This window comes from Lathamus discolor, chromosome 1, assembly GCF_037157495.1.
Source record: "Lathamus discolor isolate bLatDis1 chromosome 1, bLatDis1.hap1, whole genome shotgun sequence".
Lineage (NCBI taxonomy): Eukaryota > Metazoa > Chordata > Aves > Psittaciformes > Psittacidae > Lathamus > Lathamus discolor.
This window is the reverse complement of record NC_088884.1, coordinates 143,534,705-143,559,869: the sequence shown is the minus strand read 5'-3', so window position 1 is coordinate 143,559,869 and position 25,165 is coordinate 143,534,705.

The window sequence follows — 25,165 nt, the reverse complement described above, 5'->3', positions numbered from 1 at the left end:
TCAACAAAATGCCACATCATCAGGATATAAGATCTTTAAACATTTAACGAGACAATTTCTATGTCCTTTCAGATAAACAATAAATAAAAAATAATAAAAAAACCCAAAACCCTGTAGCTTTGTACAGATTTGGTTTCTTGGCTTTGTAGAATGAAAAAATTCTGAAATATCCAGTTTTTGGCAAATCTAGAAAAAACACTTATAATTCATTGGGGTTTTTTTTAAATTAAAATATTATTGTAAATTAAAATGAAAGAAATAATAACAAATCCTGGTACTAAAATGATTTTATATATAAGCTAATAAGAAAAGGGAAGGGGAGAAAAAGAAACAGAAGACAGATACTCCATTTAATTTCTGTTCTAAAATACACATCATTCTTAGAGAGCATTTTTCATGCAGTTCACATGATTTTTATTTTTTTATTTAAGTATAAATATAATAGTTTGAATGACACCAGTTATTGAATTGGCTATTGCTTAGCCAGCTTGATAATCATGGACTACAGTATCTCGACGCATTGTATTCAGGTATTTAAAAAAAAAAAAGAAAGAAAGAAAAGCCACCTTTGATGAAATTTCTTTCACTCTTAAGTAAACTTTAAGAGTTTACTCAGACAGCTATTTTAGAGCAATCAGTGCATTGTTAATCACCAGACTTATCTTGGGATGTGAATGAACCCAAAATTAGTTTCCACTAATAAATTTCTGGGGACAGTCAAGGCAACAATGTGAGAAGCTGAAAAGGATCACAATGTGATCTGAAATATTAAGAGTAAATGTAATATTTAGTTAAAACTTCACAGTGTCTTCTCCCTGTTTTATGACATTCAGTTATTGTAACTGAAATAAAAAAAGGCAGGCATATGGAACTTTATGTTTTCTTTCTTTTACAGTTCTTTTCTGATTCTCTGAATAATGTTATAAATTTGGTTTGACCTATCTTGACAAATCCCATGTTATTGATCAGCTGCTTCAACATCTCACACAATCTTTTTTGACCCTAAAAAACCTCTATGCTTCACCCCATGTGCCATTTTCTGAGTAACAAAGAATTCCTGTAGGTAACGTATTCCTAGTATGCTTCCTCCTTCTTTTGTCAAAATTAGAATAATTAAATAATTCCTGAGATCATTTAACAATGTTCTTACTTCTTACCTTATTTTTCTGTGTCAGAATATGCAAAAGCTGTTTTCTGTTTTACATTAACACTTGGGTTCTTGGGCTTTTACATTTATTCCCTATACGAAGTACAAAAAGTCCACCTGTTGCTTTGGAACAATGTTCAGAGACAGGCAAAACATTTTCCCAGTTTGGATTACATACAACAGGCTTTAATGCCCACAATTACAAATGTTTTTTTGTTAAAGAAAACATTCTTGAACAATTATACTAGAGCTAACTACTACAACTAGCTAACAAGTTATGTAATATAAACTTCTCTCCATTCCTTAGTTTCTACCAAAATACTCTGGCCAAATCCGATAACTCAGTAGTTGAATGTAGCCTCATGGCACTTCATCTCAGTTCCTCTCCTTCAGTTCTAGCAGATTGGCTATGCTATCTTCCAAAGAAGATTAAAGTGAATAATTTTCAGCCTGAATTAACAATGCAGTCACCATTTTTAGTAGTTTCATCATAGAAATTTAAAGATTTATGTAATTTGGAGGAAGGACTTCTATAACACTCATTTTGCTGACAAAATCTGTATTTCCCTCTAACTTTTTCTGTTATTAGTCTGTATTGCTGTAATTTTTATAGTATGTACTTTGAATAATTTTGTGTCTGACCCTCCACCTCATAACTGCAATAAATTTCCAAAAAAAGTCTTAATTCTGTGAAACAAAATATTTTCTATTACAATTTAAAAATTGATTACCATCTCTTTGTATATCTATAGAATTAAAAAAAATCTCATACATTAATTGTAACTTCATTTTATTTTTTTTTCACGTTAGACTAATATAGCCTATTATTTTTGTAATGGACTTGTTCATAATTCAATAAGTCAAACACAAGATCTGATTTCCTGCAAAAAAGTAGAACGCATTAATGTTGAGAATTGACTGTTTTACATTAGTTATTTCTGTTAAATTATCCTAGTATAGAGTCTTCAAAAATTTTACCTCCTCAGTATTAATTTTCTATTCTTTTTCAATAACTGAAACATTAGTCTCGTTTCAATATAAAAACATGTTTCTGTCTCCAAACACAAGCCGGTTTACAGATTTGACGGGTAGCTTTCAAATAAATAGCTCTCACATGATCACTATAACTTCAGCCATAAATACCTTCTGCTGAAACTAGAAAGAGCTGTATTACAGAAGCCAATAAAGTATTCCTTACAGTTAAAAAATACTTTACCACTTCATAAGTCCTCCCAAAAGGCTAGAGTACAGAAGAAAATCAGAAGTTAAGTGCTTGCAAGTTTTATTAGTGTATGTTTAGAATTTGTAAGGTTAATGTATTCTTCATCCTGTATTTCAGGTAGTGATGTGTTTCAGAAGACTGTTGTACTAAAAAGGACATGTGCAATTTACAAACAGAAGTCTCTAATATGACAAATTTTGTGCACCTCAATATGCTAATTACTAGACTATTATTGCAGCACATCCACTTCTCCATGTTGCCAGCCTAATCGTGCTGTGATGTTATTGCCCTCTCCATTTTTCGCACGATCTTTTTTACATGAAATTTTCTTTCTAATTTCCATTTCTATTTTCTAATCTGTTCATTTTCAAAGATTTTCAAGTTTATTAAAAGAATAAAAGACAAGACACCTATTCAACTACATTTTAAAAAATCAAATAAACTCTTAATTGCTTCTGTTGCAAAGACACGAAATGAATGATAGGTATTTTTTGTCATCCTAACACATGCGATTACCTTGTAGATTACTTTCTAAAAGTTTTTTTATTGATAGGTAGAAAAGACCAATGCAAAGTTGAATCATTAATGAAAAAAGCATGACAAATTTCACCTTGACTATAACAACGTTTACAGTATAATAAACAATACAGTATAGTAAATCTTTTTTAAACTAAAGTTACAACGAAGAGAAATATAAATTTTTTTTCAGGGTGAATAACTATAATGCAAAACCATGAATAATTAAGAAGGAAAAAAAGCCGACATCTTTCAAGCCTCAATCTGTTGTATTTCAGAACATAAGTGGTCATACACAGTGGTTTTATTCTGGCTGAGAGGATAAATGCCTATATCCCCTTCAGAAAAGCTATACTTCTTTCCTCTTCAAACAGCTGAACATTTTATTTTGTATAGAGAATATGAATAGTAACCACTAATTTAAATAAAACTTCATTATTAAAACACTTAAATGGGTAAGTAATATTACCTGGACAGGATGGAATATTCTAAGCAGAGGGGGCTCTCATTTTGAGCTTTTTTTTTGACCTTAACTTTTCCCAGTTTCGTGTTTGTTTGTTTGTTTGTTGGTTTTCCAGATTGTGAACTTTACAATCTTTAGACAAAAATTGTCTTGTGATATTGGTAACTTGAAAAAACCCAACCTAACCCAGCAAATATATTAAGGAATACATTAAAATAATAATGATAAATTCCTTTGTCTTCATTCTGATTATTTAGCATAACGTATAACACGTTATGTGTTGCCTGAGATTTTTAAGTGTCTCAGCTTTTGAAGAGACAATGCTCATTTTCTTAATACGAAGAAGTTTTTGCTCTATCTGAAAATAGTTTACAATAGCAGAAAGAATAATGAAGGTATAAATGCAGATAGGGCTCTTCATTTTGTAGCCTTTTTGATTTCCCTGAATGTTTATTATATTTGTCATTTAGCATTGCTATTATCACTGAATCCTGTAGTTCATCCTTAAAGTAATATTCTAACCTATAAGTATTTTATAGGTGCATATCATTTAATACGTATATTCATAAGACTAGTGTTTGGGCCACACACAGAAAATTATTTATTGTATTCAGTGTTCTTGCGAGTGTAATAATCTGACTCACAATCCAATACAAGTTCATATAGAATATCATTATCTAACTGGCCTAAAGACCAAATGATTGCAACAAAGGAACTATTTTCTAAAGTCATAGAATCCATTCTTCCAAATCAGAATTGGGCAATAATGCTGGAGACACAGAGTATTCCATGCTTTTACTTCATCTCTCACAAAGAGGGGTTTCATAGTTGTCGTGGTTTAAAACCAACCACAAAGTCAGCCATAAACCACACAGCTCCTTCACTCACTCTGCCCCCTTCTTGCCCTCCCCCTACACCCGGAGGCCTGCTCCCAGGCCAAAAAAACAAAACACAGCACTGCACTAGCTACTAAGAAGGAGAAAAATAACTGCTACTGCTGAACCCAGGACAATAGTATGTTGCTTTTCAGCAGCTACAGAATATTTAGTATGAGGCTAAAGGATTTTCAGGCCCACCTTTCCTCCAAGATAATAGTGTAAAGAAATAAAGAAAAAAAGTTACTGAATACTGTCAAAATGATTAGTTACTTAGTATAGAAAAGCAGCTGTTTTCCTGTTTGTGTTCAGTATTGACAAATAGGGCAAAAGGTAGGCACAGCTGAGATGAGTTTCCTATCACTGTGAAAAGCTGCATTTCATGGTTGTTCCTCTGAAAAGTATCTGTATCTTGAGAGGAATTTCCTATGGCTTCCTTTAACTAGCAGCTCAGTGTAGACTGAAGAAAGCACAGTTTCCCCCTGAAAGAAGAGTGGATAACAGGAATCAGTTCTGATACCAACAGTGAGAAACATCCATGCTATCAGCTGTGCTTGTTTTGTTTGTCAGTTTGTTTGTTTGTTTGTTTTTTCCTTCAAGTTAAAACCATAGAATCACAAATATCCTAAGGCCTGCCTGGCATAAAAATGCTGCTCTAGAATACTTAAATAGTTTTCTATGAAAATTAGATCTTGTGGCTTAATGTCAGCACTGTATTGGATTTGTGTGTCTGGGTTTTAGGGGAGGGGGGGAGGGAACAGAGGTGGCTGCTGTGAAAAGCTGCTAAAAGCTTCCCCTGAGTCTGATAGAGCAAATGCCAGCTGGCTGCAAGACAGACCCACTTCTGAATGAAGTCATTAGCAATAGTGATAGCACCTCTGGGATAATATATGTAAGAAGGGGGAAAAACCCTGCAACTGCAGCAAAGTAGAGGAGTGAGAATATGTGAAAGAAACAGCTTTGAAGATGCCAAGGTCAGTGCAGAAGGAACAAGGGGCAGTGATCCAGGAGCCAGAGCAGAGATTTTCCTGCAGCCTATGGTGTAGACCATGCTGAGGCCCCTGCAGCCCATGGAGGTCCATGGTGGAGCAGAAATCCACCTGCAGCCTGTGGAGGACCCCACACCAGAGCAGGCAATGCCCAAATGAAGCCCACTGTGGAGCAGATTTGCTGACAGGGCTTGTGACCTCACAGAGGAACCATTCTGCAGCAGTCTGTTCATGGAGAGCTGAACACTGTGGAAAGGACCCACACTGGAGCAGTTCATGAAAAAGTGTAACCCATAGTGGGGGCTCATATTGGAGCAGTTAATGGAGAACTGTCTCTTGTGGGACAGAGCCCCCAGCAGAGCAGGGTAATAGTGCAGGTTGTCCTCTTTCTAGGAAGGAAGGAGCAGCAGACACAACATGTGATGAACTGGCCTCTGCCCCTATTCGCCATCCCTCTGTGCCACAAGGGGTGAGGAGGTAGAGCAATCAGGAATAAAGTTAAGCCCAGGAACAAGGGAGGAATGAAGGAAAGGTGGTTTTAAGATTTGGTTTTATTTATCTTTATCTCTACTCTGATTTGATTGGTAATAACTTAAACTAATTTCCCTGTGTCAAGCCTATTTTGCCCATGACAGTTATTGGTGAGTGGTCTCTCCCTGTCCTTATCTCGACCCATGAGTCTTTTGTTGTATTTTCTGTCCTCTGACCAATTGAGGAGGGGAGTGACAAAGCAGCTTTGGTGCACACTATGGCATGTGGACAGGTCAGCACACCACTCAAACACAGCACTTGGTTTCAGCCATGACAGAAATTTTGGTTGGAAGGAATCCATAAGGAAATAAGCTACTGAATTCACTCAGAAACCCTAAAGATAGAAGAAAATGTACTCAATAAAATAAAGATGAAGGAAATTAAATCTTCTTTTTATGTGCAATGCATAACTTTTAAAAACAGGATTCTTTTATTTGTCACCCAATATATGTTGTTTCATATCTAGTTCTACAAGAATGATTCTTAGATCTTGCCTCTTTGAAGACAGAAAGGAAGATTCCCATGAATTAAGAGATGACTTATACCTAAGCTAGTAGTCTATATTCTTACCCGAAAAAATCATTAAGAATTGTTTAAACAAAAATTAAAAAACCCACCACTGAAAAAGCTAGTGTAGTTGTTGAAATCAAAGGCAATGCTGTGCAGGAACAATGTATTTCTACAATAGAAATGTACTGCTTTATGCTAGAGGAACTCTAACACATAGTTCCCTTCATACTCTGCATCAAAAATAACAGGAGGGGTTAATAAAACACTAATTTTTGTTCCCATATCACATTTTCAAAATATTTTCATTTCAAAATTACTTTTCATAGAAGCTATGATGAAAGAGCATTCAGATATGAGTTACTGGACAATATAAGTAGGGGAAAACAAACCAGCAAATTGAAGAAGCAAAAATTGGATACCATATGACTGCAGAATACATTCAATATATATATATATATAAACTGTTCTAATTACCAACACAACACATTTTTCTTCAATAAAAGTACAAAAGTTTTTGTTGAGAGCTATAGATTTGTTTCTTTAATCTCCTTTCCCTAGAGAGTTATCGGAGGTTGTTCTCTTGCTGAAGTAGTATTCACTTGTCTTGAGCTCTGAATTTCATGATTAGAGTGAAAAGCAGCTTTTTCTCCCTGCTTCTGAGTAGATGCACATTGCTGTAGGAGTGGCTCTCTGCTGATTCACCAGTGTCCACCTCAGCATTTTCAGCCTCCAGGGCAAGATCTTGGTCTTAATCATAAATTGAATACATGAGGAAGAATAATTAAAGAGCAAACTGTAATTATGAGTATCATCCAAAGGGAGCAAAACTAACATTGAATGCAGGCCTTAGGTTTCCTATTAGTGCATTTAGGATTAACTATAAACAGTCATGTTAAACTCTAATTAAATAGCTCATTATACGGATTTTTCCTATTAGAACAGGAAAAGAGGTTTGACTTTTAGAACTATCCTGTTTGTTGAGGTTTTCTTTTTCTTAACTATTGCTTTTTATGCTTCAATGGATTTCTTTCTGCTGGGAGACATATTTAAAAAAAAATAGAGGAAAAAATCCTTAGTACATCTTTAGGGGGCTGTACTTTTTTGGCTGATTTTTATCACCGTTCCTCCTACACTCCAAACGTAATTAGAGATGTGACAAATGCTGTATGATTACACCTGCCTGAGAAACAGCAATATCGCCTTGGTGGGGTTCCCACCAATTAGGTTATTTTTTTCTTCCCTTACAATTGTCTATTTTACTAAACTTGGATCACATGTTTTCTGTTACAATTTATGGTGGATATCAGTCTAGAAAGAATTGTTTACTTTGTAATATCTGATGAGTCAGGCTGAGATATATTCTGGTGTGTTTTCTCATGCTATGTCCCATCCTAATCCTGTCAGCTGTGGTTAATGCGTGACAGCAAAATTAAGCAGAACGAAGCAATACTCATTTACTGCAGTAGAAATATTGCCACCTGTTAATACTTGACTAAACTTCCTGAGGCTATTTTTGAGGACTAGAGGGGTATAAGTACAAGCAAGCTGTGAGAAAAACTCTTACAAACACTTCAGGGATCTATCTTGCAGACTGCTAATCTCTTTGGTCCTTACCAGTTGTTTAACTGCATATTAAAATTTAATATAAAATGTCATTGAACTTTATCTATGTTTAGGTAAGTGCTATATTGTGTCATAGATAAAGACTACAAGTAACACGTTTCGTGGTATAGTGAGAAGCTACTGGAGACCCCACAGCTATAAACAACTCTACCATGGTCAGCTAAAGAAACACAGCTCTTGAGCTCAACTAAACTGGCTTTAAGGGTAATAAACAGAACACAAACATAGTATATAACCTATAGAAAGCACTCACATGGTAGAATCTGTGGAATTTACAGATCAATGGAAAAAAAAAAGAAGGTATAAAAGCAAATACGTTAAAATTATGCCAAGCAGATCCTACGAGTGAAGAAGGAAAATAAACTCGGCATCATATTATTCCCTGTCAGTGCTGCTGATATGATTGCCATATCATTCAGCCACTACCAGGTTGATAACATGGACCTTTAGACACATAAGGACAGTGAAAAGGTGAGCATAAATCCAGCAAAAAGGGTAGGTACTAAGAATTGTGTGCGTTCCCATGGGAGGAAGGCACAGCAGGATGGGGAATAGGGTTTTGGTCATGTTATGAAACACTGTGACACTCCTTCCTCCTCACACTAATCCTCTGCAGCATGGGGTCCCTCCCATAGGATACAGTCTCTGATGAACTGCTCCAATAAGGGCCCTTCCAACAAGCTGTAGTACTTCAAGAATTGCTCCAGCATGGGTCCTTTCCAAGGGGTTCCTCTCTACCAGTTGCAGCTTCCTTCATGGCACATCCACCTACTCTGCAATGGGCTACAAGTGGATATCTGCTCCACCATGCTCCTCCCCCCCCCCACCCACCCCCCCCCCCCACCCCACGTAGGCTGCAAGGGGACAAGCTGCATCATCATGCTCTTCTCCATGGGCTGCAGGGAAATCTGTGCTCCAGTGCCGGGAGCACATCCTCCCCCTCCATCTTCATTGACCTTGGTGTCTACAGAGTTCTTTCTTTCACATTTTCTGACTCCTATCTCTCCCAGCTGCAGTACACTGTTTTTACCTTTTTTCAAGTATGTTATTGTAGAGACACAAGAACATCACTGATAACTCAGCTTTGGCCAGTAGCGGGTCCATCTTGGAGACATCCTACCTGACTCTGGACAACATGACAGAACCTTGGCGTGTGAAGGCAGCACAGAATATTTACAATAACTTTTATTCTTCTTTATTCAATGTCTATTTCTTTTCTGCCTATAAATAGATTTGAGAGAAACAGGCTGTGGCATTTTCACCTAGAAGACTTAGAAGAGCATTTTGAGAAAATGTCAAATTGTTAAATAGATGTCTAAGTTTTCAGTGTCTATTCAAATAAGCAGAAGTTGGAGGTCTTTGATATCTTGTTCTTACCCTAGCTTGAAATCCAAACTTTCAGCATACTATCGCATTTAACTTGGGTAATATCTTAGAATATATTTAGGTCAACAGATTAGAGTAAATGGTCTTAAAGGAACTTTTTTGTTTTAAAACACCTGAATTTATAAGTTTGCCCTTTCATTGCATTTCCTTTGATAATACAATGATGGCATAGCAATAGTTAAACCTCAAGTCCAATATAATTTCTCTTTCATAAAGAAAAAAAAATCAAATATGACAATATACCTCTGGAGGAAACTTAACTACTTGCTACCATTCAACAAAATATTTTGCTGGTTATTTCAGATGTCATGCCTTTTTCTTGATAGGTTGTTTCAAATGTGATTTTACAGATAGGTGATCTCTTTTTTTTTTTTTTTTTCACTCTGGTAGAAGCTTTTCTTTAGTGTTAAATACCTTTGTTTACCCCAACCAATGTTTTTCACCTTAGCATATTCTTTTTTAAAAAGTTAATTGTTACTGATATAGTAGATGAACAGCTAATGCCTTAGGCTAGATGTAGAGACTTAAATATATATGAGATGTGGAATCTGATTTCAAACCCCAGGTACATCTTGCTTCCTTTTTTTGTATAAATTCTGTTGTCAGGACTTTATTCAATTCTATGTACTAGGAAACCAATCTCTCTCATGATCTTCTTGAAAAAAGTGTGTTCATTTTTAGTATATTTTAACATCTTCAAATTGATGGGAATATGTTAGAGGTACGTACTGTTGTTAATAGGGACAAAGCTATATTAAATGTCTGCTTCTTCAACTATGCATTAAAATGTAATGATTGTCATTAAGGTTATTAGATAATTCCATTGATCTATATGTCATTTACGTAAAAGCATGTAAAGTGTACATATAATCCACGAATCAAGAAAATAATGGATTTATCTGTTTCTGATCTTACTATATGAAAAACACATAGACTGCTGCTAAAGCTATATGGTACCAATTTCAAACTCCACCTGACTTGTCAGAAACTGCTATACACTGCAAAGTACATTTTGTCTAGATTCCCATGTGATGTGTCTTGTACAAGTGTGTAGATCATGTTATATAGTCTTATTATGAGAAAGAAATATTTAAAATAACTTTTGAAGTCCTAAGCAATTTATGGTTCAGAAGTCATAAGGGAAATGAACTTATGCCATTTCTACATCAGGAAGGCCTAAGTCCCATAGAAACTGAACAGCTCTGCAGATAGGATTCTACCATCTAATTAAATAGAAACATTGTCGACTTCCTAATTCCACAGACAACGGAGAGTAAAAATGAACATTGGAGAAGAGAAAGACAATGAGGAAGAAATTAGTTTAGAACTTCAGCTCTAGACTTCAGCAGGCAGAATGACATTATAGGTATTTTTAAGTCATGGTAGCCACATACAAATTGTTTTTTATTCTACTTGTCCAGAATTTCATAAGCCATTCCTTCCCATGATATTTCTGTATTAATTTTACCATAATTATATTTTTTCATATTTTGAGTGAGCTACTGTAGATGTCTCAAGGACAGTCTAGTCTGTACCAGTATGAAATATTTTTCTAATTTTTATGAATGTTACTTTCCTCTTTCACATTCTTTTTCACCAGCTCATCATAACTCCAGAAGATTTAAGAAAAAAAGAAATACTGCACATTTTTTCCTTGTCTATTCTCAAAGGTTTGCCTCACATGAAGGTAATATAATTTGAACTGGATTTATCTTTTATTTTCTCTCCTCAAATGTCCTGTAAGGTCACAGTACATTTAAAAAGGCTGTTACTTTCCAGCTGTGAAGTGGCTCTTCTAGTGATAAATGAGCTGATCCTTCTGTCAAGAATCTGCAACACCTTTATATACTCTGCAAAGTGGTTTGTTTTTTATAGCTAAAGGTTAAACAGAGTCAGCTGTTATTATTATGTCATTATTATCAATATTTTTTTCTCTTTTTCATGTGTGTGCACCCTTGGGAATATATACTCTGAAGCGCTGGATGTTGATCTGTAACTGCCTTTTACTACAATGGAAACAGAAATTCTTGAAAAGTACCAAACTTGACAACTGTAGATGAAATGCAAGAGAATAAAGCCGAAAAAGCTTATTTTGAAGTAAAAAAAAAAAGTAACATGTTGCCTTATTTCAAGTAACAAAACCTCTATTTTCTTAAAAATACATACAATTTTAATTTGAAATCAAGACCTATTAATTGATCATTGTCAAGAGGGTCACTCCCTTTCCGTTGTTGCACCTGAAAATATGAATATTTATAACCACAGAGGGGTTTTTTATACATATTTCTACACACATAGAGAGCTAGAGAATACTATGAAAGAGTGTTTAGAAGGCTGAGGAGTTAGGCCAGTTTTAAACTTTAAAACTGAACTAAAAATCATTGAATATGTGCTTATTCCTGATGGCAAACAGAGTATTAATGGCCACCTTGGTGGCCCTCTCCTGGATTACCTCCAGTTAGTCAGTGTCTCCCTGGTATTGAATAGTCTGCCTCTAGACACCATATTCCAGGTTGTTACAGAAGTGTCAAATACAGTGGAATAATTACCGTCTTTTGACCTGACATGCTTTTGCTTGTGCAGCCTAACATGGATATTTGTAGGTTCTAGTTCATGCCTTCATTTAAATGACCTCAATTGCATAAAATTTCTTCTCTTGTTTCAATATCCATAAGGAAAGGAGAACATGCATGAATAATATATGTCTGAATAAACATGCATTCATTTCAGTATTTCTGCTAAAGAAATTGAGACAAACTTATAGACATGTTGGCTGTATGGTTGGATTTTTATGTGACATTCTGTCTAGGCTTTTATCTGTTGGTTTGTTTTGGTTGGAGCAAACACTTCCTCTTTCCCTGAATTTCCCCTTTACCGTTGTGTCTGTGATAATATAATTTAATCACAGTGGATACAATGCAAGTGTGTTTTCATCTGTAAAAAATGAAGTCTATTAAAGGAATGCAACTTGTGAATACTGAAAAACTTACATCTACATCCCCTGTACATCAATAGAAGATAACAGATGCTATGGTAATGGAGGTGACGTAAGTATCAAAGCTGGAATAAGGTGTATGTATTATTTTCAAATATACAAGAAAAACAAGGAATATAGGGCTTGAGAGTACATGCCTGGATATCTAGACTGTGAGAATGAAGACCTTAAGCCCACTGTAGGAGAGGATCTGGGTCGAGACCATCTTAAGAACCTGAATGTGAATGGGACCTGATGAAATCCATCCACAGGTCCTGAAGGAGCTGGCGAATGAAGTTTCCAAGCTACTGTCCATCATATTTGAAAAATCATGACAGTCGGGTGAAGCTCTCGATGACTGGAAAGAGGGAAATATAACCCCCATTTTCAAGAAGGGGAAAATGGAAGACCCAGGGAATTACAGACCAGTCAGTTTCACCTCTGTGCCTGGCAAAATCTTGGAGCACATTCTCCTTGACAGCATGCTAAGGCACATGAAAAACAGCAAGGTGCTTGGTGACATCCAGCATGGCTTCACTAAGGCAAAATCCTGCCTGACAAATTTGGTGGCCTTCTATGATGGGGGTACAGAACTGATGGATAGGGGTAAAGCAGTTGATGTCATCTACCTGGACTTGTGCAACATGATCGACACTGTCTTGCATGACATCCTTGTCTCTAAATTGGAGAGATATCAATTTGATAGATAGACCACTCATCAGGTAAAGAACTGGCTGGATGGCCGCACATAAAGAGTTGTGGTTAATGGCTCAATGATGAGCTGGAGACCAGTGACGAGTGGTGTCCCTCAGGGATCGGTGTTGGGGCTGGTCTTCTTCAACATCTTTGTTGGTGACATGGACAGTGGGATTGACTGTGCCCTCAGCAACTTTACTGATGACACCAAGCTGTGTGGTTCGGTTGATAGGCTGGAGGGAAAGAATGTCATCCAGAGGGACCTTGACATGCTTGTGAGGTGGGCTGATGCCAACCTTATGAAGTTTAACCATGACAAGTGCAAGGTCCTACAATTGTGTCGGAGCAATCCCAGGCACAGCTACAGGTTGGGCAGAGAAGAGATTCAGAGCAGCCCTGCAGAGAAGGACTTGGGGGTGCTGGTCGATGAGAAAATGAACATGAGCCGGCAGTGTGCGCTTGCAGCCCAGAAAGCCAACCGTATCCTGGGCTGCATCAAAAGGAGTGTGACCAGCAGGTAGAAGGAGGTGATCCTGCCCCTCTACTCTGCTCTTGTGAGACCTCACTTGGTGTATTGTGTACAGTTCCGGTGTTCTCAACAGAAGAAGGACATGGGACTGTTGGAACAAGTCCAGAGGAAGGCCATGAGGATGATCAGGGGACTGGAGCACCTGCCGCAGAAAGATAGGCTAAGAATTTGGGGCTGTTCACTCTGAAGAAGAGAAGGCTGCATGGAGACCTCATAGCAGCCTTCCAGTATCTGAAGTGGGCCTATAGGGATGCTGGGGAAGTACTCTTCATTAAGGACTGTAGTGATAGGACAAAGGGTAACGGGTTAAAACTTCAGCAAGGGAAGTTTAGATTGTATATAAGGAGGAAATCCTTTACTGTGGTGGCTGTGAGGCGCTGGAATGGGTTACCCAGGGAAGCTGTGAATGCTGCATCACTGATGGTGTTCAATCCAGGTTGGACAGAGCCTTGGGTGGGATAGTTTAGTGTGAGGTGTCCCTGTCCATGGCAGGGGTGTTGGAACTAGATGGTCTTAAGGTACATTCCAACCTTAACTCTTCTGTGATTCTATAGTTCTATGATTCTATGATTTCAATTTTTAAAAATCAAAACTATAAATTAATCAGTAGTACTGATAATTTCCGTGATGTGTCACAGTATTTTCTTGCATATAAATGGTAAAAACAGTTGAAACACCAATATAGTCATACTAACTAATTGGTGACATGTAGTCAAGTTCATTTCTTATGCTATTACATTATTAAAGTACACATTTTATTGTAAAAATCCACACTCTTCTAACTGTAGGAGAAAATATTCATTTAAGACAGAAAGATATTTGGATCCTTCTCAGTCTTCCTTACACACGGAGCACTACATCTCTCGCTTTAAGCTTTTATATATGTTTTCTGTAAATTGAAGGATGTGGAATTTCTCCAAGAAGCGTGAAATCAAGTTCCAGTGTTGCAAGTGAACATTTATCCCCTTGAGCAGAAAATATAGCATAAAGTACGCATGGTCAGCACACCAATAAATTTTTTTTCTTTTCATTTTCCCAAGGCAGGAAATTATAACACAAAGCCCATATAAAAAAATACGATACTTCAAAGCCAGATGTGAAATCTGCATTCTGTCATTAAAAGCAAAGTTTCTTGTTCATAAACCCCTTAAGCTGATGTTTTTTAGAATTCAGAAGAATACGTCATCTTTGTTTGTCTGCAAATTGTTGAAGAAATGTTAGAAAGCTGTCTGCTCTTGTCAGAAACTGCAGTTGGAGTCTAGCCTGAGGTTTAGAGGGGAGTAACTCTAGATGAACTCAGCATAAGCTTTATTGGCTAGTTGTAGATATCTCTAGACCAAAACACTTGGGGCATATTTTTCCCTAACTAGCAGTCTAGCTAAAGTGAATTATTTGCTGTGAAAAATTGGATTTTGTACCATATTGCAATATAAAGGTGAAGAATGATCCACCAATGCTAAATCTGTGTCATACAGGCTACCTCCTGTATCTTGTCTGTAATTTCAATTGTAGAGACAAATTATATTTGTGTCTTTAGCTGGTTAAGTACTTCCATCCATTTTTAACAATTATTTGTTTCAGTAAAATTATGATGTTGATTTAGCCACTGAACAAACAGAATAAAAAAAGTCTTGGAGTCTTAGAACTTTGAACTTCTGTCTAAATAAGAAATACAAAAGGATTGTTATCTCCCAATTACAGATAGGGAACTGAAGTACAGAACAATCACTTAAGTTTGCAAACACTTTTCGTCATGAATGCATACATAATGCAGTGATGCACAAAGCACAGATACTGTAGCTAGTTCTGAGCAAGATACCTCGAGAATCAGAACTAGGATAGATCTCTTCTGAATGAGATAGCTCTAGAATAAAAAGCATTATATGAACAACAAGGGATTCAAAGCTGTGAATTTCACAAACACAGACACACGTGAGTCTAGTACTAAATAGTATCAAACACATAGCTTCGGCATTGGTATTTTTCGTGTTGGACAGCTTCCTTCTGACACAATTTTTCTATGAAAGCAATTCTCAGATAACTGATTTTCTCCAATGTACCACATTTTGGACTATAAACTCAGGTACCAAATGATTAAAGAACACTATGTTTCTTGCATACTGTGGTGAAAATAGACAGATTTTTCCATAAATAAACACTGAAATGGGGTCTCTCTTCCATTCCTTCTGTTCTGATAGACTGTGGCCAGGACAATGGAAATTAATTTATAAGTGTGTGAAACTCAAGTTTGTCCTACAGTTGTAACTGCAGCATAACTGAGTACCAGAGCAGTGCCCATCTATACACCCATGCATGAGTCATTAATTACGTGGATGCACCAGACACTCCCTCTTTAATCACATGCACAAGTGAGTTAATGAACTGATTTGAAACAGTGGAAAGACTTGAAACAATGCATTTGAAATCATAGCCACCCTTACAATTAAGTGTTTAACTAATTGATGCAGGAGTTTTCTGAGAGAGCATTTTGGACTGTCTTGAAGACTTTCTCCAGTTATCTCCTACTGTGACTACACAATTTGTTTCAGTGTGTTAATCATCATCCAGGGGGAAGTGGAGGGGAGAAGTATCATGTGCTTTCAACAACTTCTCATATGGTTCATGCTGTATAATTGATCAAAACGTGTGTAGATAAGGTGCTTGTAGGTAGTAAAAACTGTTCCAACAATGCAGACATTGTCATGCAGGACAGTGCTTTACACATAATTGCATAGTTAGGTGATGTTTTGTATGTTTTTAGATAACCAGTAGGGGTATATCATGTATATGCAGGAGTACTCATGAGTCAGCTGGATTCAGCAAAACAAAGGCTGGGGGAATCTTACCTGATCTAACTTAAGTTGCTATTGCAAGGACCCATGCAATGCACCTCCTTTATACATTTAGAGAGCATCCAACTGTCCTTTTTGGGACATCTAATACCACAAATATATGTTACCCTATGCCAAGATTGCTCTTTTTTAACACTGTGTCTGTAGAATAGGAGAACAAGGAAAATGTAGGTGGGTGGTATATTTTGGCTTTTTACTACTTCTAGATATTCAAAATTTAATTTCTGCTTCAGTTGTTCCCAAGAGTCAGACATGGAGCTACCAGGCCCACAAGTATAAGGAGTGCATGACTGGCTTTATCGGAAGGTATAGAAATAATGCAGTCACATTTATTTCCTTGTAAGAGGTCAGCAAAGTCTGGCAAACAGGAAGTTAAAGCACACCTTTATTTTGTTTTCAGATCTGTTTTTTTTCCCTGATTTCTCATTTTATTTCCCTGATTTATGCTAGTTTTGTCTTTTTTTTTTTTTTTCTCTTCTGAAACTACTGTTTTTATGTCTAGAAAAGTGCCAAAAACTTTCTTCTGCTCTGATTTTTGTTATGTTTGGGGTTGTTTGTTTCTTTTGTTCAGTCATGTCATTGAAATTCTGTTGACTTTTCTAATGCTGCTGCATTGACACCCACAACTTATCAGTACAGTGCTGTTCTTTTAAGTAGAAAAGGATTATATTGAAACTCACAGATTTAGAACTTAAAAGTGATAAAACCAGAGAACTGGAAATGGATTACTTTACAATATTCTGAAACTTTTCAAAATTAATTAGCATCATACAGCAATTTTCAATCACCTACTACATGCATACCTAGATTTTTATCAATGTTCAGAAGTATTGGTAGTATTTTGTGTATCTAACTCACTTCCACTGATAGACTTCAAACACTGGAGAAGGAAAAGCTAATTTGATTTTTTTTTTTCTGTTACTAGATTGAAAAAAATTAAGGCATAGGGAATAAATACAGACTGTCCAAACAGTGACTTTTTTTTTTAATTAAAGTTGCAAATGCAACTGAACAATCTTGTTCAAAGCCTTCCCTTGAGCAACACCCTTCCCGTTATTGTTGTCATCTTTAACACACTGTCTTATAATACAGTAGAAACTAAATTTCATCTAGATAGGATGTACCTTACTAGGTCCAATAAATATGTAAAGATTGTGTTAGTCACTTTTCTGAAGAGTGTACAAAGGAATAAGATTTTATCTTTATCAATGACTATGTCACATGGAAGGAAGTTGTTGTTTGCCTGTAAACATAGAAGAGCAGGACCAATCTTTATAAGCTGATTTTTAATTTTTAAAAGCAATAAGATCATCCAAGGTCACACTGTTATCCTCTTTGTTGTAGTTCAGAGTAGTAATCAATGGCACTTCTTACTGAAGTAAATTCTCTCTAACATGATCACATGCAGGCTCACAGCCTGATCTATGAATGTCAGCATCATGTTAATTAATCATTTCTGAAAACCTGAACAAGCTACATAATTTTGAGATTTTTTTTTCATTTCTAATGAATGAAACTACACCACTACTAAAAAAATGAAAACAAAACCAACAAAAGACCGCTACCATTGAATCTAGAACAATATTAAAGCAAAATAAATATTCATTAGAAATAAGGAGGTGACATCAAATGTGGAAAGTCTTAGCAAAAATCATAAACAAAGGAAGAAAGGAAAATAATATTTAGATGGACACAGTCATTTTTATTCTCATGAAGATATTTTTTAAAAACATACATGATGTTATGTTTTGAGGGAATAGTATGCAATTGTAGATATCTTAAATAAATGTGTGCTCTTTTTGTGTACTATTTATTTTGTTATAATTCTGCTTATAAGCATAATATTATGAATTCAGTTTTGTTCTTACAGAAATGAATTGACAGTCTATGTTTCTTGGTATAATCTTTTGTCGTGGTTTAAACCCAACCACAAACCTCGTTCACTCACTCCCCCCCTTCTTGCCCTCCCCCTGCTCCTGGAGGGACGGAGAGGAGAATCGAAAAGAATACAAATCCCACGGGCCGAGATAAGAACAGTTTAGTAACTAAGGCATAACACAAATCACTACTGCTACCACCAATGATAATAATGATAAAGGAAATAACAAGAGGAAAGAATACAACACCTCAACACCAGTTGACCAATAACTCGCCCCACTCCCCCCCAGCCGAGCACCGACTGATACCTCCTCCAACCCTGCAGTCCCTCTACCCCTTCCGGGTAACTCCCCGTTACATCCTGGGCATGACGTGCTGTGGTATGGAATACCTCTTTGGCTAGTTTGGGTCAGGTGTCCTGTCTCTGCTTCCTCCCAGCCTCCCCTCCTCCCTGGCAGAGCATAAGGCTCAGAAAGTCCTTGGCCAGACCAAACATTCGAGCAGCAACTGAAAACATCGGCGTTATCACCACTGTTCCAAGGCCAAAAGATCAAAACACAGCACTGTACTAGCTCCTAAGAAGGAGAAAAATGACTGCTGCTGCTCAACCCAGGACATCTTGACATAATAAATTCAGCCAAAGGGTTGATGGATGGGGTTTTTGATCCAAATCTCTTACCAGATGTCAGTGCTGTATGCCATTGTTAAAAAATAGATGAAGATAGGAAGGTTATCTTATTAAAATAAAACAACATTTTAAAAATGCTTCTGTTTCATATGTTTATTAAAAAAATAATAAAAAATATCTCCTGCTTCAATTTCAAGTTAGAAATTTATTACAAATAATTACTGGCTTGAACTGTACAACACATGTTTTGCTTTAAGTGTTTCATTCAAGTTTCTGCTTACTATATTGTACACTCCACTTTGAAACTGTTTCAGTTTATGACCCTGAAAGATGCATGTGTCTCTTCTAAGATGTATTAGTGTACAGCTACAGAAGTGTATTAGCTTTTACCAAAGCTTTTAACCTTCTGTGGGAGCTGATGTCCTTATGATTTTTACAGGTTACTTTGAGTTAGGGTTCCAGTGGCAACTATTTTCCCAGCAGATTATAGGGCCATATATAAACAACTTCTGAATTAACAAAGGAGTAGATAAAACAAACAAACAAACAAACAAACAAACAAAAAACGATAACAAAAAAAAAAAGAACACAGAAAATTACAGGGTCTAGCATGGCTGTATTGTTCTGTGCTGCATTTTTGATGACCAAAATCAGTAGAATGTAAAGTATCTCTACGAAATAATGAATCACATGGAAATTTGATAATGAAACTTACTTAAGAGGTAAAGTTTTAGAAATTTAGTTACAGTAATTTTCTAATATAAATACATTAATTTTTGAAAATATTACACTAGATGAAAACTTTAATTCATTATTACTTGAACTGAAATGGAATGAAGTATCAGTATACTTGGTACAGTTTAAACATTAACAGCAGTTGTCAGAATGAATTACCACATTTGATATCTTAAATCAGCAATACAGAGAAAATAATACTGTTGGGATTAATATTAGTTTTTTGGTACCTAAAAATGTCACACTGTCATCACTGAGGTTCATTATTTAGTCAAAATATGGGCAAATCATACCTTGTGCAACTACTGGATTAAATTGAAGCAATGTCTTAGGCACACAGTAAAGTGGAGTAAGTTCCATTGTCACCATTCTAGCAATCTGGAATTATTCTGCAGCCAAGCCATCTTCAGGTAGCAATACACAGCTAAGGAAATTAAAATTAGAACTTTTTACCTGCAAAAAAATGCACAGAAGTCCTGCCAGAGCAATTTTTTCTAAAACTGAAGTAAAATCATACATGAACTAAACATTCAGAAAGATAGGTTGTTTTTTTTTTTTTGCTTGTTGTTTTTCATTTGTTTGTTTTCGTAAACTTAATATTTTCTTATAAACATGAATGATCTGAGCATTGCACAATCAGAACACGGGGTGCTTGTCAAGACCTCTTTCCCTGTAGTTCTTAGATGAGGTTACCCTTCACTTTTACTGACCAGTAGTTGTCTAGTGTGTCAATTTTTTTTCTTTTTGGCTCTGTGTCTCTTGCATCCTGCAAGTTTAACAGCATCAAGTATCAGATCATTATTCTATTTGGGATTTCTTGAGTTGCTTGCCTAAAAATCAGGGAATTAATTTCTCTCTTCCTTTTTTTTTCTCTTTTTCATTTTCTTTTTTCCAAGCTGTAAGTAATTTAACAAAGCTTTCTTAACAGAAAGCAAACAAATAAACAATAAAAAACAGATTAACATACTGAGCACTTCCCATTTCAGACAAAAGCTTCTTTCTATAATATGAGGAAAGGATTTGGATACTGAAAAGCAGGAATCACTTTTAGATCACAATTTTAACCTCACAGTGGTAACTAATTAAGTTTCCAGATATCTGACTCTGTTTAGGAAGACAATAACATTTCAGATATTCCCTTTCTTACATCATTTATCTATTTTAAGTTTGTCCTGGGTTTAGCAGTAGCAGTCATTTTTCTCCTTCTTAGTAGCTGGTGTAGCGCTGTGTTTAGACTTTTGGCCTGAGAATATTGCTGATAACACAAATGTTTTAGTCTGACCAAGGACTTTCTGAGCCTTATGCTCTGCCAGGGAGGAGGGGAGGCTGGGAGGAAGCAGAGACAGGATACCTGACCCAAACTGACCAAAGAGGTATTCCATGCCACAGCGCATCATGCCCAGGATGTAACGGAGAGATAGCCAGAAGGGCAAGGGACTGCAGGGTTGGATGAGGTATCGGTCGGTGCTCGGTCTGGGTGGGGTTGGGCGAGTTATCGGTCGGCTGGTGGTGAGGTGTTTTATTCTCTTCCCTTGTTATTACCCTTATAATTATATTATTGGTGGTAGCAGTAGTGATTTGTGTTATACCTTAGTTACTAAACTGTTCTTATCTCAACCCGTGGGAGTTGCATTCTTTTCGATTCTCTGCTCCGTCCCTCCAGGAGTAGAGGGAGGGCAAGAAGAGGGGGGAGTGAGTGGACAAGCTGTGTGACTTTGTTTAAACCATGACATAAATAAAAGAAGCCAAACTGAAGGATGAGACCCATCTACCTCAACTTTAGTCCAGTTAAAAGTCCAGTCAGTCATCAAAGAAGGCAGGGGGAGTGAGAGACCGACTGCATGATTTATGGCAGACTTAGTTTAAACCACGATAAAGCTTATTTCTGTATCATATTCTGAATCAGTTTCTTAGGAAGTGAAACTACCTTCTGTTTTCAATATTATAGAATCATAGAATAGTTAGTGTTGGAAAGGACCTCAAGATCATCCAGTTCCAACCACCCTGCCATAAGCAGGGACACCTCACACTATACCATCCCACACAAGGCTTCATCCAACCTGGCCTTGAACACCACCAGGGATGGAGCACTCACAACCTCCCTGGGCAACCCATTCCAGTGTCTCACCACCCTAACAGGAAAGAATTTCCTCCTTCTATTCAATCAAAACTTCCCCTGTTTAAGTTTTAACCCGTTACCCCTTGTCCTGTCACTATAGTCCCTGAAGAAGAGTCCCTCCCCAGCATCGCTATAGGCCCCCTTCAGGTACTGGAAGGCTGCTATTATGTCCCCACGCAGCCTTCTCTTCTCCAGGCTGAACAGCCCCAACTTCCTCAGCCTGTCTTCATACGGGAGGTGCTCCAGTCCCCTGATCATCCTCGTGGCCCTCCTCTGCACTTGTTCCAGCAGTTCCATGTCCTTTTTATGTTGAGGACACCAGAACTGTACACAATACGCCAGGTGAGGTCTCACAAGAGCAGAGTAGAGGGGCAGGATCACATCCTTCGACCTGCTGGTGACATTCCTTTTAATGCAGCCCAGGATACGGTTGGCTTTCTGGGCTGTGAGTGCACACTGCTGGCTCATGTTCGTTTTCTCATCGACCAGCACCCCCAAGTCCTTCTCTGCAGGGCCGCTCTGAATCTCTTCTCTGCCCAACCTGTAGCTGTGCCTGGGATTGCTCTGACCCAGGTGTAGGACCTTGCACTTGCATGATTGAACTTCATAAGGTTGGCATCAGCCCACCTCACAAGAGTGTCAAGGTCCCTCTGGATGGCATCCCTTCCCTCCAGCATATCAACCGGACCACACAGCTTGGTGTCATCGGCAAACTTGCTGAGGGCGCAGTCAATCCCACTGTCCATGTCAGCGACGAAGATGTTAAACAAGACCGGTCCCAACACCAATCCCTGAGGGACACCACTCGTTACCGGTCTCCAGCTGGGCATCGAGCCATTGACCACAACTCTTTGTGTGCTGCCGTCCAGCCAGTTCTTTATCCACCGAGTGGTCCATCCATCAAATTTATATCTCTCCAATTTAGAGAGGATGTCGTGTGGGACAGTGTCAAACGCTTTGCACAAGTCCAGGTAGATGACATCAACTGCTTTACCCTTATCCATCAATTCTGTAGAACCATCGTAAAAGGCCACCAAATTGGTCAGGCAGGATTTCCCCTTAGTGAAGCCATGCTGGCTGTCACTAAGCACCTTGTTGTTTTTCATGTGCCTTAGCATGCCATCCAGGAGAATGTGCTCCAAGATTTTACCAGGCACAGAGGTGAGACTGACTGGTCTGTAATTCCCTGGGTCTTCCATTTTCCCCTTCTTGAAAATGGGGGTCGTCGGGAACTTCACCTGACTGCCATGATTTTTCAAATACGATGGCCAGTGGCTTAGCAACTTCATTTGCCAGCTCCTTCAGGACCCATGGATGGATTCCATCAGGTACCACAGACTTGTGCGCGTTCAGGTTTTTAAGATGGTCTCGAACCAGTTCCTCTCCCACAGTGGGCCCAAGGTCTTCATTCTCACCGTCTCTGCGTCTACCTTCTAAGACTTGGGTGGTTGTCCTGGGTTTACCAGGAGCCGTTTTGCTCCTTCTTAGTAACTGGTGCAAGCTCTGTGTTTTGACTTCCAGCCTGGGCAGAGAGCTGATAACACCGATTGTTTTTAATTGTTGCTAAGTAATGTTTATTCTGGCCAAGGACTCTGTGAATCTCATGCTCTGCTGGGGACGAGGGAGGCCGGGAGGAAGCAGAGACAGGACACCTGACCCAAACTAGCCAAAGACGTATTCCATACCACAGCATGTCATGCCCAGGATGTAACGGGGAGTTACCCGGAAGGGCTGGGACTGCAGGGTTGGACGAGGTATCGGTCGGTGCTCTGCTGGGGGGAGTGGGGCGAGTTATTGGTCGGCTGGTATTGAGGTATTGTATTCTTTCCTCTTGTTATTTCTTTTAGCACTATTATTATTGGTGGTAGCAGTAGTGATTTGTGTGATACCTTATTTACTAAACTGTTCTTATCTCAACCCGTGGGAGTTGCATTCTTTTCGATTTTCCTCTCCGTCCCTCCAGGAGCAGGGGGAGGGCAAGAAGGGGGGAAGTGAGTGGATGAGGTTTGTGGTTGGGTTTAAACTACGACAGTGGTGCAGTCAGAGCCTTTGCCAGTGAAGACCGAGGCAAAGAAGTCATTCAGAACCTCAGCCTTCTCCAAATCCTGTGTAGCCAGTTCTCCCGAAAGCTTCCTCAGGGAGCTTATTCTGTACTGTAAATTCAGCTACTGATTTCAGCCTTATCATCAGCAGATGCTTCATTTCTGGGGAGACAGAATAAATACCAAGGAAGTAGTCAGGTGTGTTTCTGGATATAGTTCTTCCCAAAAAGCCCCCACACCTCTGCGCAAATGCACACACAGGAACACACACAACCAAATCTGTATCTTTAGAGAAAAATCATAGATTAAAAAAAATAGATAAATGGGTATAGATATAAACACATACACATGTATAGCTAGAAATTATTAAATACAGTATGCAATGTAGCATTTGTTTATATACATGTGCATGACACCTTATGTTAAAATATTACTATTTTTAATTCTATATTGTTGACCTACTTTCTGATTGTTTTTTCTTCTAAAACGCTGCTTAATGTTGGACACCCAACTATTATATGATTTTTTTTTTTTTTGCACCTATTGCACTGTAAATGATTCCTCTTTGTTGGCATAATTCCTAAAATAATATAGTCAATAACAAGCAGTAAATTCTTCAAGCAATTAATAAGTAACATGAGTAGAACATAGATACAGATGCTAGATTTGGACACCAATGACCCCATTTAGAAAATAATCTTATGATTTTTTTAAGACCAAATTAAATCAGTTCTCTTTCAAGAAGAGTACCACACATCATAATAGAATAACTTTGTATCATTTTCCTCTAAGTTGATACTTTAATGCACTTTAATGCGCTTTTATTTGTATATCTGTTTTTCAAAGTGGTGTTTAGGGCAAAAAATATTTCTAAATGGGAAAAAGCAGAGAGAAAATATATGCTTATTAAACTTTTTGGTTTTTATTTCCCTGTTCTTGAGGCTCGTGCTGACATTATGTTCAATTTCTCATTTCTCTTTTATCAAAACTTGGCAATGGTGGTTAATTGTTTACAGTTTTCCCTGGAAAATTACGATTAAGCCCTTTTATCTACAGCAGTCTCCAAAGGGGCCAACAGACAATTAATTGTGTTCAGTGATGGATAAATCCATTTTGTTCTCCTCTGAGTCCCACCACACTCAGAGGCTGAGATAAAAAGGAGGTTGAACTCTCTTTTGTGACTTAGAATTGCTCTTGTTTTTAAAAAAAAAATCTGGGGGAGAAACACTAAAAAAAAAAAAAAAAAACCCAAAAAAATGCTTTCTCATAAAATTTTAATGGCAGGGTGGAGAATTGAGCATTTTGGGATGAAAGCTCACTCTCTTGCCCTCTAGTTTTCTTTTTGTCTAAAACACAGTCCCTGTGTAACTGGGTGAAGGCTTGTCTGTATTGAACTGTTTCTGTCACATCTCCAAATGTGGTCAGTTACGCAGTTTTCTAAACACATGAT